The following is a 19,233-nucleotide window of genomic DNA, read 5'->3' as shown; positions in this document are numbered from 1 at the left end:
CGGTTTCACCCAAAAAATCGGCTTCGTGTGGACGGGGCCAAGAAGGCGAACACACGTCACCAAGACGGGGAGACAGCGCCAGGCGACTTACGCCACTATCTGCCAATGGATCGTGGATGCCTGGGCTGATATAACAGTCTCAACTGTGGTCTAAGCTTTCACGAAGGCAGGAATAATCACTGAACTGCCAGGCAACAGCAGCGACACAGACTCGGATAATGACGAGAGGGATCCGGGCATGTTGGATGCCGTACTCGCCCAACTGTTCAATTCGGACACACAAGAATTCGAGGGATTCGTAGACGGGGAATGAACTGAAAAAGTGAGTTTATTGTTAAGAGATATTGATATTGATGAGATATTGTTAATATGCACATTAACGTTTGAACATCGTTACCATGGGAGTGACCGGAGTTGTCAGAACGCTTAATAAAGTTTGACTTTATCTGACTGTTTTGTTGACATTCCCTTTAGCACAGCCCGGTCTAGTCGATGCATAACGCAACCCCAGTCAAACGTTTGACTGCAGTATCTTCTATTCTATGCGCCTTATAATCCGGTGCGCCCTATACATGAAAACAGTTCTAAAATAGGCCATTCATTGAAGGTGCGCTTGATAATCCGGTGTGCCGTATAGTGCGGAAAATACGGTAGCCCTCGTTTGTATTTTTTTCGAAATGTTTAACTTTTGCATGGAGCCATCTTCTATGTCAGATCCAGTACCCTCCGCCAATGTACTTCAGTTTTATCAACAGCCTCTGTTATCTTAGCTTCAGACGCTGTGGATGTTAGTTTCTGCTGGTGAAGTCCCACCCACTGGCACTGCTCTAATAGGTCTGTAGCGTCAGTGGGTCCCACCCCCTAGAGGGGGGTGGGACTAGTGGTTGTAGTCGTACGAGAATCATCCCCTCTTACACTTCCTGTTTTCTTGTACGCAAAAATCGTCATATTGCGTCATAAAAAACAGGAAGTGTTGGAGATCGATACGGATCTCTCCAGTCTCTCCAGAAAATAAGGAAATGATGCTAGACCATTCAAAAATATGCGGGGGGTTCTAAAAATACAAAGCTTATGTGAAATGGGTGAAGTTGCCCTTTAAGGAGTATGGTTTTAAAGCGCAGCAATGCTAACTGATAGAGCAATTGGCCCGTTTTGTTTTGGGGTTAGTGTTGTGGGGTCAGTGTTACGTTGTTTTGGGGTTAGTGTTTTGTTATGGTGTTTTGGGGTTAGTGTTGTGTTCTTGTGTTTTGGGGGTAGTGGTGTGTTGTTTTGGGGTTAGTGTTGTGTTTATGTGTTTTGGGGTTAGTGTTTTTTGTTGTGTTGTGTTGTTGTGATTTGGGGTTAGTGTTGTGTTGTTGTGTTTTGGGGTTAGTGTTGTGTTGTTGGTTTTGGGGTTAGCGTTGTTTTGTTTTGGGGTTAGTGTTGTGTTGTTGTGTTTTGGGGTAGTGTTGTATCGCTGTGTTGTGGGGTTAGTGATGTGTTGTTTTGGGTTAAATGTTGTGGGGTTAGTGTTGCGTTGTTGTGTTTTGCGGGTAGTGTTATGTTGATACGTTTTAGGGTTAGTGTTGTGTTGTTGTGTTTTAGGGTTAGCGTTGTGTTGTTGTGTTTTGGGGGTAGTGTTGTGTTGTTTTTGGGTTAGTGTAATTAGCAAGGAATAAATCTTGAGAAGAAATGCATAGTAGGGGATCCCTTCTTCCAGGGATGGTAAGGAGTGCAATGGGTGCCATAATTGACGTACAGGTAAATACATGCCAGGGTTTTTTCTAAACAAGGGAACAGGGGCGCTGCGCCCCGATACTCCCGGCGACCTGTCAGACTTGGATCTGTACTTACATGCTGCTGTACAACATACACTATTTCTCAAAACGATCTTTTCTCCGCGAAAATATCCCAACACCACCACCTGACAATGTGTCTGATCCTCAAATAACTTATAATTACTCAAAAAATATTCCGATCCGAATTGGAGTTTCCCAGACCGAGTCGACATGCTAACGTTAAAGTTATTAGCAGCTAGCTAGCTAGCTACTATGTATTTGAATGGGGTTTTGGTCTAGGCGCTAAGATGCTAAGCAAGTATACAAGACCATTCCAGTTCTCTCTGCACAAAGCTACGGGTTCCCTGTTACCAGGGAACCCGTAGCAGGGAACTAAATGGCAGCTGACAAGGCAGTGAGCCGTTGGGGCAGTCTCAGGAACAGACGGCTGCTGTTGTGATTTGTCCTACTTAATAAAAGTTTAGCCAATATTTTTGAAATTTGTCGTGTTTATTTACAGGGTAAAGTTGTACAAGTCTACCAAAAGTTGATAGTATTTTAGTTTTTCAGGATGACCACAAGAGCTAGAATTTCTCTCTAAGATAGCCTCAGAATGTACCATTTAATCATTATTTTTTCAAAGGCTTCGCGCCGTGGAAGGGGGAGACCCCCCTTCCACACCATCCCCCGCCTCGGTCGCGTTGCTCCCTCGGCTTTGCGCAGGGGTCTGCTCCCTGCTACTTTTTTTTTCTAGAAAAACCCCTGCATGCACATCATATACATAGTACAGTACATAGTGGAAATGTATACTGTATTAACAAAAGCACAAACAAACACAGGGTGGTCTTCACATCGCATCTGTGTCATTTTCAAACTCAAATGCAAGATTGTAGAGCTAGGTTTTGATCTTTCCTTTGAATAGCTCCACAGAGTCAGCTTCCCTGATCACCGGTGGCAGCCTATTCCATAGGAAGGGGGCTCGATAGGCAAACGCTCTCTGTCCAGCCAATTTATTTTTAACCTCTGGTAGTGAAAGAAGGCCACTTCCCGAAGACCGTAGGGACTGAGAAGGACTATAAGAAATGATCAGGTCCTTCAGGTAGGATGGAGATAGTCAATGCAAGGCTTTATAGGTTAACAGCAGCACCTTAAAATCTGATATGGAAGTTATTGGTAGCCAGTGCAAAGAGGCGAGAATAGGTGTGATGTGATCTAACTTTATCGTTCTGGTCAGTAGTCTAGCATTCTGTACAAGCTGTAGACGTCTCGTGGTAGAGTTTGGTAGTCCCAAGAAGAGTGCACATGCATTACAATAATCGAATATTGAAGAAATAAATACATGAATCAGTGTCTCTGATTCGCTGCAGATAACATTGGTCTGATTTTTGCAATGTTTCTGAGATGGAAAACGGCAATTCTATTTATACTTCTAACATGTTGGTCAAAGCACAGTTGAGGGTCAAACAGGAAACCAAGATTTTTGACAGATGCACTCTGTTGGATGGCGAGGCCATCCAACCACAGTGAGACATTCTCGAATTCTCTCTGGTCCCGCTTCGAGCCGATAATTATCAGCTCCGTCTTCCCCGTGTTATGCTGTAGGAAGTTCTGTGACATCCAACTCCTCACCGCAGCCAAACAGGACTCGACCTTCTGGATTTGAGTCCCTTGGTTCTACAAGAATAAAGAGCTGGGTGTCATCCGCGTAGCAATGGAAACTAATTTCTAAGCTGCGGATAACGTCGCCCAAGTGAAGCATGTAGATTGCAAAAAGTAATGGACCAAGGACCAAAGCTTGTGGTACACCTAAGCGTAGTTTGCAGTGCTTCGATTCCGAACCCTCATCAAGCCAGCCAAGAGCCGTACCCCCGAAACCAACATAGTGCTCAAGGCGGTGAAGAAGAATGCTGTAGTCGATCGTGTCGAAGGTAGCACTGAGGTCCAGCAGCACAAGCATTGAGCTTGTATTGCATCCAAAGCAAGAAGAATATCATTTACAACTCTTGTCACAGCAGTTTCAGCTGAGTGGAAATTCCTGAACCCCGACTGGAAAGGTTTGAAGAGATTGTTCCTCGTCAGATAGTCGACGATTTGCTTTTGCTGCAATCCTTTCCTGTACCGTGGCCAGGAATGGCAGGTTCGATATAGGCCGATAATTCCTGACTAATTCAGGATCTAGGCCAGGCTTTTTGAGTGGCAGTTTTATCACCGCAGCCTTGAAATTGGAGGGAACAATTCCTGTGGAAATTTAGAGATTCATAAGCGAGATGATTGCAGGCCCCAGCGTGGGAAGAAGTTCCTTCCTTGCAGTGTTGTGGGGTTTGTGTTGCGTTGTTGGGTTAGTCTTATGTTGTTATTGGGATGGTTTTTTGTTGTTGTGGGGTTGGTGTTGTGTTGTTGTGGGGTTAGTGTTGTGTTGCTGTGTTGTGGGGCCGTTGGACGGGCTGCTGTTGTTGTTTTGGGGTTAGTGTTGGATGTTGTGCGGTTAGTGATGTGTTGTTGTGGGGTTAGTGTTGTGTTGTTGTGGGGTTAGTGTTGTGTTGCTGTGTTTTGGGGTTAGTGATGTGTTGTTGTGGGGTTAGTGTTGTGTTGTTGTGGGGTTAGTGTTGTGTCGTGGTGGGGTTAGTGTTGTTTTGTTGAGTTAGTGTTGTGTTGCTGTGTTGTGGGGCCATTGGATGGGCTGCTGTTTTTTTTTTTTTTGGGGTTAGTGTTGTGTGGTTGTGTTTTTGGGTTAGTGTTGTTGTGTTTTGTGGGTAGTGTTGTGTTGTTGTTTCGGGGTTAGTGTTGTGTTGTTATGGGGGTAGTGTTGTGTTGTTGCGGGGCTAGTGCTGTGTTGTGGGGCCTTTGGATGGGATGCTGTTGTTGTTTTTTCCAGTAATGGAAGCGGCTGCAGCCTGTGCCCTGCAGGCAGCAGGCGACCAGACACCCCACGCCCGGGAAGGATGATTGCAAAACGCTCCTTTCCTTTTCGCCTCGGCGTTCGTTGTCCGCTGAATTCGCTCATAAATCCATCTGCCAGGCAGAAATATCAGGGGATTCCTTTTAATATCCATCCCAGCATCCTTCCTCAGCCCATCTCCGCAAACAGCTGCGGATAACGGCCAGATGCACGAGAAAGAACGGAACAAATTAAAAGAAAAATGAGAAATGAGAAGGAACAGGGAGGTGGGCAGTGTTGGGGGGTCTTTTTCTGTCCGTGTGTCAGACCCAGCCCAGAGTTTTTCAGGAAGAGGGGGGAGGGGAGATGCATAAAGAAGAGGATATTCTCAGTCAGTTGGCTGCATTCGTACTGTTAAGGACTCCAAACCGTCTATTGCAGTTAAAACGGTTTCTGTTTATATATATATATATATATATATATATATATATATATATATATATATATATATATATCTCTATATATATATATATATATATATATATATATATATATATATATATAACCCACCAACCGTGCTTGTGGTGGAAGCAGGTTTCCCAACAATCTGTTTGAAGTTGGATCTATCCGTCCTTGACTGAAATTGAACCGATGTGGAATTGCCTCCAAATGCTCACTGCCCACTTCCACGTCCATTCAAAAGTTTGTCAATCATTTAACTTCTCTGTGGGTAAATCTAAATAACAATCCACACACCTCCCAAACTGCGCTTTATACTGCATGCATTGGCTGATCTGTTTGAAGGTCTTAGGGGAGATCAACAAGCAATAAAGTAAAGGCTTCCAATGAACAGATATTATAGCAGCAGACATGAGGCCAAGTGATTGAAATATAACGAGAAAGGATACAGTAGGAGCAGAAAATAGGAGTATATGTTAGATGTAATTATAACATGGTGGTTTACTCCCTGAGGGATGCATTAGAAAGGGAGAGAGGCAAGATAGGAAGAGAGAGAAATCGATAGAGAGACAGAAAGAGAGACAGAGAGAGAGAGTGGTAAAGAGATATAAGTGGTAAATACAGTAAAGGCATCGTTATTTATTAGACTACTGGTTATCAGGTAATTCAAGTATTCTACCTCAAAACATGTGGGGAATTGAACTATGGAATCTCAAGGTTTATTAAGTTGTGTTTTCTCATGTCACTTTATTCGGATTATTGTTAGATGTATGGGTCAATTAATGTTCACAAAGCTAGATTCAAATGGGAAACACATTTCAACATGGTACAAAAGATTGTTGAAACATAAAAGATTTTATTCTCCCTGTTTTTAATTACTTGAAACAATTTTGTCTGTTTTCCATCCCAGTGTAGCTCCCCTCCATCTGAACAAGGTCGCCGGTAGCAGCCCTCCTCTATGCTAAACAGAGCTGTCCACACGCAGCTGCTGAACAAGTTGTGAAGCAATTTCACTTCAACGTTGCATAATTCCCGCCAAGCCATTAGGACCCTCACAGAGCCTATAAAGAGGTAAGTGGAACATACTTAAACCTAACTTATCCCTGCACCACGCGACACACTGCCTCTCCTTTAAAGCTCCTTTTTCTGAGTCTATCGAACCGGATCTTGATTAACAATCGTAATCAATCCCAAGGCTTCGCCCTCTCCAGCCACCTTGTTCTGTGAATATCTGAGCACTCTGACCGCAGACCCAGAGCTCTGAGCACCAATCATGTCTAAAGTAATAAAATCAAAATGAGAACAATCAGTAAGGCTGAGCTGAGAGACGCTACGAGTGGATCCACTGCCCCGGGGTCTCCAGCACAACTTCAGTGACTCACTTCGAGATGTTTACTTGCTTGCTATTTTTTTTACTGTTATCACCGATGAGAGCTTGCAACTTCAAAGGATTCCTCCCTCAATAGATGCAGTGGGCGGGTGTTTTATTTTGGTTGGGGAGGGTGGGTCGGGGGGGGGGGGGGGAGGGGTTTAACAATAAATCAAAAGGTAAACATTGCAGTATGATAATTATTCCTGGGTTTTTGGGATTGTGTGCCCAAAGATTTGCACCTACCTGCAGCCTTCTGCATGCTCCAATATGTGCTGAGGGATCATCTTTATTTGGGCATGCGGCCATTGATTTGCTGCTCACTCAAATTCTATACACAAGATCAAAATACGGCGTTCCAAGCCACCGCTGATTCACAATCTCTCAAAGCTGAGCAACAGTTCTGTGTGAAAGCATTGGCTCCGTCTTCGTATGTACACAAGATGGTGGCCCAGAGAGAAGAGAAGGACTGCAGGGCCAGACAGGAACAGCCACTGTGTGTTGTTCTGGAGGCCTTTGAGCTGTTAGGGAAAACTTCTAATGAGGCAGATCTGGAGGAAGGCAGATTCTGCGTTCACAAGATTCATCCGCTTTAGCTGTCGTACTCTTCATTCCCTTGCTTGTAATATATGTCAACCCACTACACACACACACACACACACACACGCACAAACGCACAAACACAAACGTACAAACACAAACACAAACACAAACGCGGTCCAGCAGCCGCAGTAAAAATGCAGCCGATTACTACTCCAACGTGTAGTCGGATATCGGAGGCAAAATGTTGCAATTGCAAATTAGTAAGCAGATAAGATCAAAGGTATTACCCAGTAATGTCCTCACAACTGAGTTAAGCTCTCACTCAATGTCAAGTTTTATGTTGTTATATCACCACTGTAGTTTGGGATGAGGAAGGTCAAGGCTCGTCAGAAGCGCCTCATGATTTGAGGCGCTTCCATCTCTTCATGTCTCCTCTGTGATTCCGATGAGTCACATATTAACTAGACCTTAGTAAGGTATTTCAGAGGCCTAAATCCTCTCCCACCATCAACTACTTGAGCCTCAGTAATAATTTGAAATGGTACTTCAAATCCCACTCTATTGTTTAAATATTTTTTAAGTAGAGCAATTTACTTTTTTTCTCGAGTGCCGGGAATCAGGAATTGGTGTCCTTCTGCCAACTGTCAACCTTTTCAATCTCTTCCCCGGCGTCGCCATTTCTTTAATCTGGATGCAAATGCACCTCATTTGGCCACAAATGTGGACAAATGCTGGGGAAGGTGTGGCAGTGGCCTGCTGACTGTGGCGGCGCCTGCTATGCATACCAAGTACGCCCGCCAACAGGACGCTGTGTGTCCCCCACACCCCGAGCTCCTGCTTTTCTTTGGCGTTCCACTGAATGCGGTTGCATCACTCTTAAAATTGCACTCACATATTCTTTCCCCTGGCATCACCCAGGGAAAGGTTGAAACTCACCTTAACAACGGCTGCAAAGGCTGCTACAAAGACAAGAGGGGAGGTGTATTTATTCATTTATTTTACAGCTTAATACCGACGGCTTCCAAGGACTCGCCCACATCATTACCTTGACAGGAACACTCCCGGTGCCCTTGGTGGGGATATCATAGCGGTGTGAGAGGCTCTTGGTGACTGAACACAGCATTAAGTAAACATGGACTACGTTCTGCCAGACACCTATTTGACCATGATGGTTCCCTGCCCCGTGAATATTTAAGCCGTGCTAGCATGAATGTAGAATACGCACTACATTATGCATTCTTTATCTGAACAACAAAAAAAATAATGAGATAATACAACGTTCTCTGTCGCGCTGGACATGAATGCGTTAATACATCCTATGTTTACACATCCTATGTAGGTATTAATACATCCTATATAGATGTGAGATACATCTTATGTACGCTTCAGTTCTCCAACATAACCTCAAAGTCCATAAAGTCACAATGGCGAAGCAGAAACAAAAGCTTTCCGTTTGCTTGTTTCTTAATACCCCTAATGTTTCAGAAAACCAAGCAAACCATTCATCTCCTGGTTTAAGTCAGGTCAGGATACGGACTGCAGACAGCGCTCAGTGCTAAGCAGTGCTCTCTGCCTCGTCGCGGGAGGTGAAATATCAACTCAACATTAGCCGAAGAAGACGTATTTCAAGACTGTGCATATTGGAGCGCAGATCTATGTTCATCTTTATTTAGTCTTGAAAAATGAACGATGAACAATTTGAAATCTTCTTCTGTGATAAACGGGTCCAAGCCAAACGCCCTGCATTACTGACTGCGTACGGCGGGATCAGTACAGTGTTATAATACACAACACGTTGTAGTATCAGTACAGTTATAATATACACACGTTCTGTGACTTGGTACAAGTACATCGTTATAATATACAACACGTTGTGTGACTTAGTATCAGTACAGTTTTTATATACACAGGTTGTGTATCACTACAGCGTTATAATATACACACGTTGTGTGACTTAGTATCAGTACATTGTTATAGTAAACACTCGTTGTTTGACTTCGGTACATCGTAATAATATACACACGTTGTGTGACTTAGAGCGTTGATCTTTTGCACGCTAAGCTTCCTGGCACAGGGGTTGGATAAGTCCCAGGCAGAATTCCCCCTCCTCAGATGTCTAAAGATGTGGTGTGTGAAAATAAATTATGGCAAGCTAATTGATTTAGCTGAGTCCTCTGAATCCTCTGGGTTCCTCTTTAATCCAATTATTTGAGTGCACTTAATGATTTTAATCCAGTTTCTCCGAGCCTAAGAACAAGATTTTTCTCCTATTCTTCAGCTTGTTGTCGTTGCTGTGGCAGCACCACGGTGCAGACGGGCGTCGACGTTAGTGACCGGCTGCCCGGCCGCGGCCCTGCCTCCAGCTCCTGTCTGCTGCATCGTCCTCCTCATCTCTGTTGTGATCCTACAGACCCGGAATACATCTGACAATTGGCTCAGCGCACCTGAGCAGGAGCGCCCGGACGGGTACCGGCTGAGGCTCAGGTGGTGAGTGGGAGCGCCTCACCAAGACAATTACAGCTCAGACCACCGCTCTGAAGGCCTGGAAATTAGGTTCCTCTATTATTTCACTTCTGGCAAGAATCTTTTATAATTCCACCCCCCCCTCCCAATCCAGCGCTCATGAAATAGATTAGTTAAATGTCAAACAAAATGTGGATTAATTAATAGACAGCAGCCCTGGATATTGTGCTCTTTGTATAATTCATCCTTGCTCGTGTTTGATGTGTTATCCTGTGCAAATAGCAGCCTGAGATTAATCCAGTCTAAAAGCAGGGGGGGGGGTGTTTGGCATTCTTCATAGCTTCTGGTATTCCATGTCAGAGAATGACATTTGTGCACATGTCAGTAAACATCAGTATCCCCGACACTTCATTACTCTGACTCCCCGACACTCTTCCATTCTGTTTCTTTGAGGAAACAGAACATGAAAAGTAGCATGTTGAAGCCCCTGTCACCGACGCAGCAGCAGTAAACACTGCAGGGTTGGCTTCTCCAACTCCCAGGCCTGACAAAGAACAACCGGCTCCATTGTCTGTGACCTTTAAAACACGGCCACTTCAGCTTAAGTTCAGCTTCTACCGTCCATTTGGCGCATAATCGATAATGTCCAAAGTTCACAGAGTGCGGGGCAAAAACAGGAATGTAAATAAAGCGAAGGGAGTCCGTAGAATACATAAACATGAAAAATTATCCTGCCCAATATTTCCCCTCACTTATTGTATAATTATTTCTTGTTATGGAATAATGAATCACTCGTCCGTTATTTTTAGCTTGGATCTGTTTCAGCAACACCCACCATTCTGCTCTATAGGTCTGGTATTTTTGCAGTTTCTTTGTTCCTCTCCGTCTCCGCTAACTTCTGCCCATCTCACAGGGCTTACAGATGAATCGACGGGTTTATAATGGCCTCTGCCCGGTGGCGTGTCTCACGGCAATGCACCCAAATAGGATGCAGAGCTGTGATCCTCAAAGCGCCTCCATCACAGGGTAAGGCAGTCCCCGGGCGGTGCCGGAACGCTGGCCCCCAGCATCAGGCTGGGATAATTTAAACACATAAGCAGGTTCTTAGTGCACCTTAATCAATGCCAGCGGTGTGTTTCTACTGGGGAAAGGGCGGGGGGGCGGAGGTAATGAAGAGATAACACTGGTACAACCTGGGGAATCGCTGCAGAAGAAATATGGCGCGCTGAAGCCCTCTGGGTAATGAGAAACAAAACTCCTGACAAAGACTTAGCCTCCTGGAGTTCCTGCGCTGCAGTATAGTCCCGTAATGAGCGGGAGGAACATCATGGAATAAAGGGGCCAGGAGGCCTCCTGCTTGCATCATTCTGCACAAAGATGTCTGATGTCGTTTACCAAACCGAACCAACAGGTGGCCCTTGGTGTTCTCTGCTTGTAAGACAACAGAACAAACCAAACAGTTTAGGAGGCAACATTGGCAAAAGGGAAGCTGCATAAAAATTGTATGGACACCAGACGGAATCCGGAACCCTTTTAAAAACGATGGAAAGATTAACACTACTATAGTCAGAAACACAGCAGACTGTAACGTACAAGACATCACACACCTTTTCAAAGTGAACACCTCCTGTGCCCCCCCTCCCGGTTCCAGTGAACTGATGTATGAGGGCATCTCCTCCATACAAACATACCGGGGAATATGACGAGTGCATTCCTCATGCCCCCATTTAGAGGCTCAGGAGGCTGAGGGCGCGTAAAGGAGCTTCTCTCCAGGGATGAAGGTGATGGTGGTGATGGAGGTCCTTACGACTCGCCCTATCACTGGAATTCTGTGGAGCTTTTTCTCTCCAACAGTGCTGTTTCTAGAGCCTCCGTTCTAGAGCTTTGTTCTCGAGCCTCCGTTCTAAAGCTTCATTCTAGAGCCTCCGTTCTAGAGCTCCGTTCTAGAGCTCCGTTCTAGAGCTCTGGTCTAGAGCCTCTGCTCTAAAGCAGCATCTCTCAGTGAGGGCTGCTCTTGGCCTGCCGTCCGGGCGCAGGTGCACCTTCACCACACTGGGATTCTGAATTACGGACCTGATTGTGTTGTCAGAGACGGGGGGTGGAGAGAGGGTTTTACAAGAGAAAACCTAACAACATGAGTGTGTATAAATAGAATGGTAGAAAGAGAGAATGATGAGGATAGAAAGTCAAGATGGAGGATTAATCCAACTCCTAGCGCAGCCCTTATCGCTGCCCACATGAATCTCCCTTTAGAACATCACATTATTACAGGCATTTCATAAAAGAATAACCTTTTGTCCCTCCGTTTCTTCCTCTGCTGACCTTTAGCGATCCTGTTCACTGCTCTGACCACGTTGCACCCCTGCCTTAATGATTATGGTAAGGTCGCAGCCTTTACAAAACTTCCCTGGTAATTAAGCTACCTGCATACTTCGGGGGACCCAAGCACTTATTTTCTGCCAACAGAGGAAAAGCCACAAGTCGGGTCAAATGAGCGGAGCAATTCAGCAATCATCCAACAACTACACATCTCTGCATCAACAGTTGAAGGAGTTTTAGACGGATTAGTCTGACCAAAGAAAACAAGCGTCTCCAAAAAGCATCAGCCCGGTAAACCCATCCTGTCACCCTCAGCAGACGCTCTCACACTATTGTTCCACCAAAAAACTTAATTTCTCTGCTCAAAGTTCAGTGTAATTACCCGTGACAAATCGTTCATGACCCGACCTGTGAAAGCTTCACACAAAAGCTATTCTTGATGTTAGCAGGTAATGTGTCATTCCCTCAGTCTGCATTTAACAGGTCATTATTATAGTTGTCTTTCAGAACATTCAAAGCCACCTTAAAAGGAACGTGTAATGTATGGCTAGTGTGGCGATTGATGTGCTATTGTCTGTTATTATCAGTAGGAATTGATTCTTAAGAAGTCGATATATAAGAATTAATATACATGTGGCCGCCTCCTGCCAAAGTTCATTCATTACAGGTATTTCAGAAGATAGCAATGTAATTTGAAGTTGAATTCAGGAAATCACTATATATACTACTAGTCTAGGAGGTATAGTACGAAAGTCATTTATATATTGGACCTATGGCGTATGCTTTCAGGAGAAAATGGACAGAATATTCTACAAAGCACCTCAAATTGCTGTGTGGCATTCTGAGATGCCCTTTCTAAGAATAATATGGGGCGCTCTGTCGTTGTTTCTATTGTATGGTAATCGAGTCATGAATGCATTTTGGCATAGGGCCAGTTTCTTCAGAAGAACAATTATTGTGGAAGACAAAGTAGGAATTAAGTAGGAATAAATATGCATCACTACTTTCCACGTATGATTTCCCTCTTCAAAACTTCACCAGACCAAGAAAATAATCTGTGTGTGTTTTCCTACAGGCTGACCTTGTCAAAGGTTATACACTACACATTTGCCACCCCGGAGGACAACGTGTCCGCTGACCCGCACCCGGGCCTGCACAGTGCCGGCCGAGGACTGCATGAAATCAGCCACTCTAAGTGGAAATGGACTGGGGTCCAGGAGCCACCGACAGCCCTGCCATGTTGATCTGGGAGCTGAAATACATCATGGACACTTTCACTCACACCTCCGATAGCGCTACACATCTCTGCCCAAATCTATCACATCATGGGAGCATTTTCCCCTCCAACAGCACTGCATATATACTATACATCTATATAATGTGTGAGTGTGCGTGTGTGCGTGAAAGAGAGACATTGTGTGTACAGTGTGTGTAAAGAAATTATTGTATCGACAAGGTGCATGCTATGCCACCCTCCCAGGGACGCCCGTTTAGAGCCCTGTGTCTGGACTCTGCCAATTAGAATTTAAAACCCTGTTTGATGGAAAGAAAAGGACTTGGCCTGAAATGGCTTTTGCCACTTGCAAGCAACACATTTAGACACAACTGTATAGTTGTGTGTGTGTGTGTGTGTGTGTGTGTGTGTGTGTGTGTGTGTGTGTGTGTGTGTGTGTGTGTGTGTGTGTGTGTGTGTGTGTGTGTGTGTGTGTGTGTGTGTGTGTTGTCACAAATTCCAATGGGCTCTGAGTATTTTGCTCCTTTCTAATAGAAATGCCTTCGAGGGTAAATAAAGAGTCAGCTTCCCTATTGCAAAGTGATTATTAATTATATTCTATTGAATGATTTATATATATATATATATATATATACATATATGTATATGTTTATTCCATATATTTCATTCCAAGAGATTCAATTTAGTGTAACAGTTTGATCCTATGGGAAGTCTTTGTTTGAGCCCCCAGAACCAGAGCCGCTGTATTCTATGGTTTTGTTCACATTAGCAGCAGGGAGCGAAAAGGGACCACCAACACATTGGCAGCTGGAGATAGACACTCGATACTCTGGGAGTGATATTGAATTTGCTCATCTCTTAAATGTTTTGTTAAAGCCTGGTTCTCCGAAACGAGGGAGGTCGCGCCGCGCACATTCTGATATTTGCTCTTTGATATTGACCACACAATCGATAGAGCTTTTCTATAGAGGGCTGGTAATATTACTACATTTTCACAGTTAGGTAACATTAGTCCCGAAAGAGCCTATCTATCGATCGGCTTAGCCAAGGACCTCTCCCTTCTGGATCAGGAGTGGAATTAAACCGCACTCCATTTAGTGAAAGAGAAGAAATAGCCATGCTTTTAATTATTGAACCTCATTTTCATTTTCTCATCATCCCTTATCTCTGATAGCTAGAAAGCAATCAAACCTAAAGTGATGTTAAAGACTATTTCTTTTTCTTCAAGAAATGAAACAAAGGCACAAAATAATTACACAGAAGCCAATTCAGTCATACTATTACCAATTCTAAAGCTATGTATTAAAAGGGTCAGAGGACGTGTCTAACTAGTCCTGTTAGCCAGAAAGGCTCTCTTGCATCATTGTCACCGTGGGATGGACCAGCAGCCTCTCTTCTAACACACAGTGTCCGGTCTCTGGGTAAGTTGAAACAGTATTGACATGTTACAGTACCAGACTAGAGTACCAGACTAGAGAAAAACATGGAATTGTATTTATGTTCATATTAGTTTTTCATTTTCACACACAGTTCATATGTAGTTCTAAACTCTCCTACCTTCTGCTGCTCGTATGGGAGAAATTAACCATTCCTTATATTAACTATGAGTATTATCAGGCCTATTGTGCAGATACATTAATAGTGGAAAGCACCAAAATCACCTCTGAATACATAGGAGAGCCTCACACGGCGCAAGAGAGTCTGGGGCCAAGGCGTACTGACGTCCGCCCATTTGTTTAGATTAACTGCAGAAGATGACCACATACTTAAAGGAATGTATGGCTGACCGTCCTTACCATATAAGGCAATTTTGAGCATGTGCTGAAGGCGGTTATACCATAGGCAAAACAGTTCAGTTTGAAAGAATAAAAAAGACCGGGATCTGATGACCCGGCAGTGTCTTTGCAAACCTCACTCGGCTTTGTTGTTGCTTGTTTGCGGATAACAATAAAGCCTCTGTCAATACTTGATCCGGACTCCCCGATTCGTCATGCCCTGGTAGTTATGCTTCCGAAAAAGACCTAAGACTCACCACCACCTCGACTCTGCATAGCCACCCTCCCCCTTCTGGCCACCATTGTACATTGTATTGTATTGCGTTGTATTGTATTATAGTACTTAACTGTGTAGCAACTGCAGTAGCTGCTATCATTGCTGTAACACGGGGAATTGGTTAGCCTAGCGATTGTTGTACTTGCACTTGGTTCTATGAACATCCTTACTGTACCGACAGCAATATATTGTTGCACTTCTTATGACAAATGTACTTATTGTAATTCGCTTTAGATAAAAGCGTCTGCTAAATGCCCTAAATGTAAATGTAAATTTAAGTGATAGAACTCGGTTATTTTCTACCACACTCGCTGCTCTTCAGTCTGAGCACCGGAATCGTGGCTCTGTGTGTGTGTGTGTGTGTGTGTGTGTGTGTGTGTGTGTGTGTGTGTGTGTGTGTGTGTGTGTGTGTGTGTGTGTGTGTGTGTGTGTGTGTGTGTGTGTGTGTGTGTGTGTGTGTGTGTGTGTGTGTGTGTCTCTCTCTCTCTCTCTCTCTCTCTCTCTCTCTCTCTCTCTCTCTCTCTCTCTCTCTCTCTCTCTCTCTCTCTCTCTCTCTCTCTCTCTCTCTCTATAACAATATCATATTATTACATACCCTAATACAATATAATACTAATCATATAAAATTATTACATACACTAATATAATCTAATAATATCATATCATTATATACACTAATATAATATAATGCTAATAATATCATATTACTATATAATTTAATATAATGTAATATTAATAATATCATATTATTACATACACTAATATAATACTGATAATATCATTTTATCATATACACTTGACCATCCCATCCCTCCTCTTCCTCTTCCTCCTCCCGTCTCTCTTCCTCCTCCTCCCCTCCCTCTTCCTCCTCATGCTCCTCTTCCTCCTCCCCTCCCTCCTCCTCCTCTTCCTCCTCCCCTCCTCTCGCTGTGGGGGTCTCCAGCTCATCTCAGTGGGATCAGGACCACTGAAGGATGGGAAGAAGGTGGCCTTAGAGGTGACTCTGACCCCTGAGCTTATGAAGGTTTGAATTGGCTTTGGACTGGGTGGCATAGTGTCAACTCCTGGGACTCATGTCACAGCATTTTATGTTCACAAGTTCTCGCCACGGCATTTGGTAGCAATTTGTTACCAATCATTTCCTATACCAACGTGAAATCTTCCATAATAATTGAATAATCATTTTTAATTAGTGGCCCAGAATCGGTTGAGGAGCAGTCCACAGGCTGAGGGAATGAGTGACTCTGCTGGGATTGGAATGAGCAGGAGAAAGAGTATGCAGACTGACAGCTCCTGGCAGGAGCAGCCATTAAAGCAGACTCTGTCCTGAGTCTCTTCTCCTGACTGACAGGTTCAGTTGGGTTCTCCATTCTGCAGTGGAAGGTGATTCTTCAAGTGTTCAGAACCTGGATCCTCTGAGGAAAACAAGGCAGGGAGGCAAGAGGCTGTCTGCTGCCCGTTGAAGGATGAACACAAACAGTGTGTGTCAAGACCGTACATCGGGATGAAGACATTGATGATGCCTCTTCAAAAATAACTATTTCCAGTGCTCATGATTCTAAGAACCGCAGCATGAAGGCCACTCATTACTGCATACCTCCACATGAAAACAGCACAGTAGAACATCCTACCATGACTGCATACCTCAACATGAAAACAACACAGTAGTACATCCTACCATGACTGCATACCTCAACATGAAAACAACACAGTAGTAAATCCTAGTATATTTCACTTTAGGCGTCTTTGAGTGTTATTAATTATTATTATTATTCATGTTTAACCTCTGTTTTCTTTTTATTCCTAGTCTGTTTTACATAGTTTTGAATGATGACTATATGCTCTGTAAGGTGACCTTGGGTGTCTTGAAAGGCACCTCTAAATTAAATGTATTATTATTATTATTATTATGACTGCATACCTCCACATGAAAACAGCACAGTAGAACATCCTACCATGACTGCATACCTCAACATGAAAACAACACAGTAGTACATCCTACCATGACTGCATACCTCAACATGAAAACAACACAGTAGTAAATCCTAGTATATACCATGACTGCATACCTCAACATGAAAACAGCACAGTAGTACATCCTACCATGACTGCAAACCTCAACATGAAAACAGCACCAATAGCACTTCCGACCATGACTGCATACCTCAACATGAAAACAGCACCAATAGTACTTCCTACCATGACTGCATACCTCAACGTGAAAACAGAAACACATTATAAATAACGACAGAATGTGACATGAATAATATATTGAATCTGAAATGCAGTGCTGTACGCCTGCACATTGGTTTCACAGTGAGGGTTAAGCATTGGAACTAGAGGGGAGTGTGCGTTACTCTGGGTCTTTGCTCTGTTATTCTACAGCACTGGATCTTAATGGAACTCTGTGCCGTTCATACGTATCACCATTAGACCTGTCATACAGGTCCAGCCAATTAGTGTGTGCCTTCAATACTTATTTCATTCCAGAACACAATTTAGCTCAAAACACACCACACACATTTTATACATAATCTCTCTCTCTCTGTGTCTCTCTCTCTCTGTCTGATTCTTTGTCTCTCTCTCTCTCTCTGTCTTATTCTTTGTCTCTCTCTCTCTCTCTCTCTCTCTCTCTCTCTCTCTCTCTCTCTCTCTCTCTCTCTCTCTCTCTCTCTCTCTCTCTCTCTCTCTCTCTCTCTCTCTCTCTTTCTCCCTCTCTCTCTCCCTTTCTCTCTAGCTTTGTTCGAAATCATACCATATTCACTCACTCACTATTCCCTATGTAGCAGGGGTCGGCAACCTACGCGTGCCACCACTGGCACAGGGCAGCATAATCATTGGCGCACTTAAAAAAAAAGTGTATATATATATATATTTATTATTATTATTAAAAAAATTCACAGCACCATGCGGCAGCATAATCATTACTACAGATTTTTTTGCACTTTATTCTGTTTTGGGCATTTCCTCCCAGTGCAAATAGAAAGTAGTGTTCTGAAACGGGATCAATTAATAGTTTTTAAACCTATGTTGTGTGTTATACAGAAGAAAATATTTAAAATATTGCTGCAAGTGGCCTATATGCATCGCCTTCACATGGTTTTGCAAAGCTGTACAAGATATTATTCCAGAATTCTCATAATTTCTCACAGTGCAAATATGTTTTGAATGAGTTTCTGAAAATTGTGTTTTAAGATGGGACACATGTAATTATAATTTGTAAACCCTTGTTGCAAATATAACAATCAAAAAAATAGTTAAAATGTTGATGCATGATTGTGGACGATATGAAATAGTACAATTCCAGGTCTTCTTGAAATGTTTTTCGTCGCTGGCTCATAATTCAGCTTAATTTTAATATATTGTTGCTTAAGGCATCCTCATTAACGAGAAAATGTCAAACTGGCAACTGCATGTGGAAAAGGTTGCTGACCCCCTGCTATATAGTGTTTATGATATAATACACTAAATAGGGAACAAACAAACGAGAATTCAGACACACTACGCTGAACATTTCTAAACTACTGCATTGCATTGTGGTATGCAGGAGTAACATGTAGGGAACATCATATGTTCACTCAAATTTTGGGTATTTTATGTCCACTATATAGTGAAGGAAATTAACCACTGAGAATTCACTACAAAATGGCGAGCACCCTATATAGTGCACTATATCCATGATAGGGAACGATTTCGAACACAGTCTCTCTTTCTCTGCGTGTCTTTCTCTCTCTCTGCCTGCCTCTCTGTCTCTCTATGCGTGTCTCTCTCTGTCTCTCTCTATCTCCCTCTCTCTCTGCGTCTCTCTCTCTGTCTCTATCTCTCTCTCTGTCTCTCTCCCTCTGTCTCTCTCTCTGCGTGTCTCTCTCCCTCACCCTCTCCCTCTCTCTCTGTGTCTCCCTCTCCACTACTGCTGCTGACATCATCAGAAGCGGTGATAATCTCCTGGTTATTGAGTCGGCTGTTTTTAGATGTGTGGTAATTCACTGAACCCCAGCGATCACGGATTACAAGTGACTGCGGGCCGCTGGCCAAGCTAAAGAACGGAGGTGGGGAAGTGTTTGAGGACAGGTGGAAGAAGCCATTTAAAGAAGTACTTCTGCTTCATTAGCGCAGTTATTATGGAGAAAGAGACGTTTTATATTTCAGTCCGAGAGGG

Source organism: Gadus macrocephalus, chromosome 14 (assembly GCF_031168955.1).
Source record: "Gadus macrocephalus chromosome 14, ASM3116895v1".
In the NCBI taxonomy this organism is placed as follows: domain Eukaryota; kingdom Metazoa; phylum Chordata; class Actinopteri; order Gadiformes; family Gadidae; genus Gadus; species Gadus macrocephalus.
The sequence above is the reverse complement of the archived record's forward strand: the minus strand, read 5'-3'. Positions refer to the sequence as shown.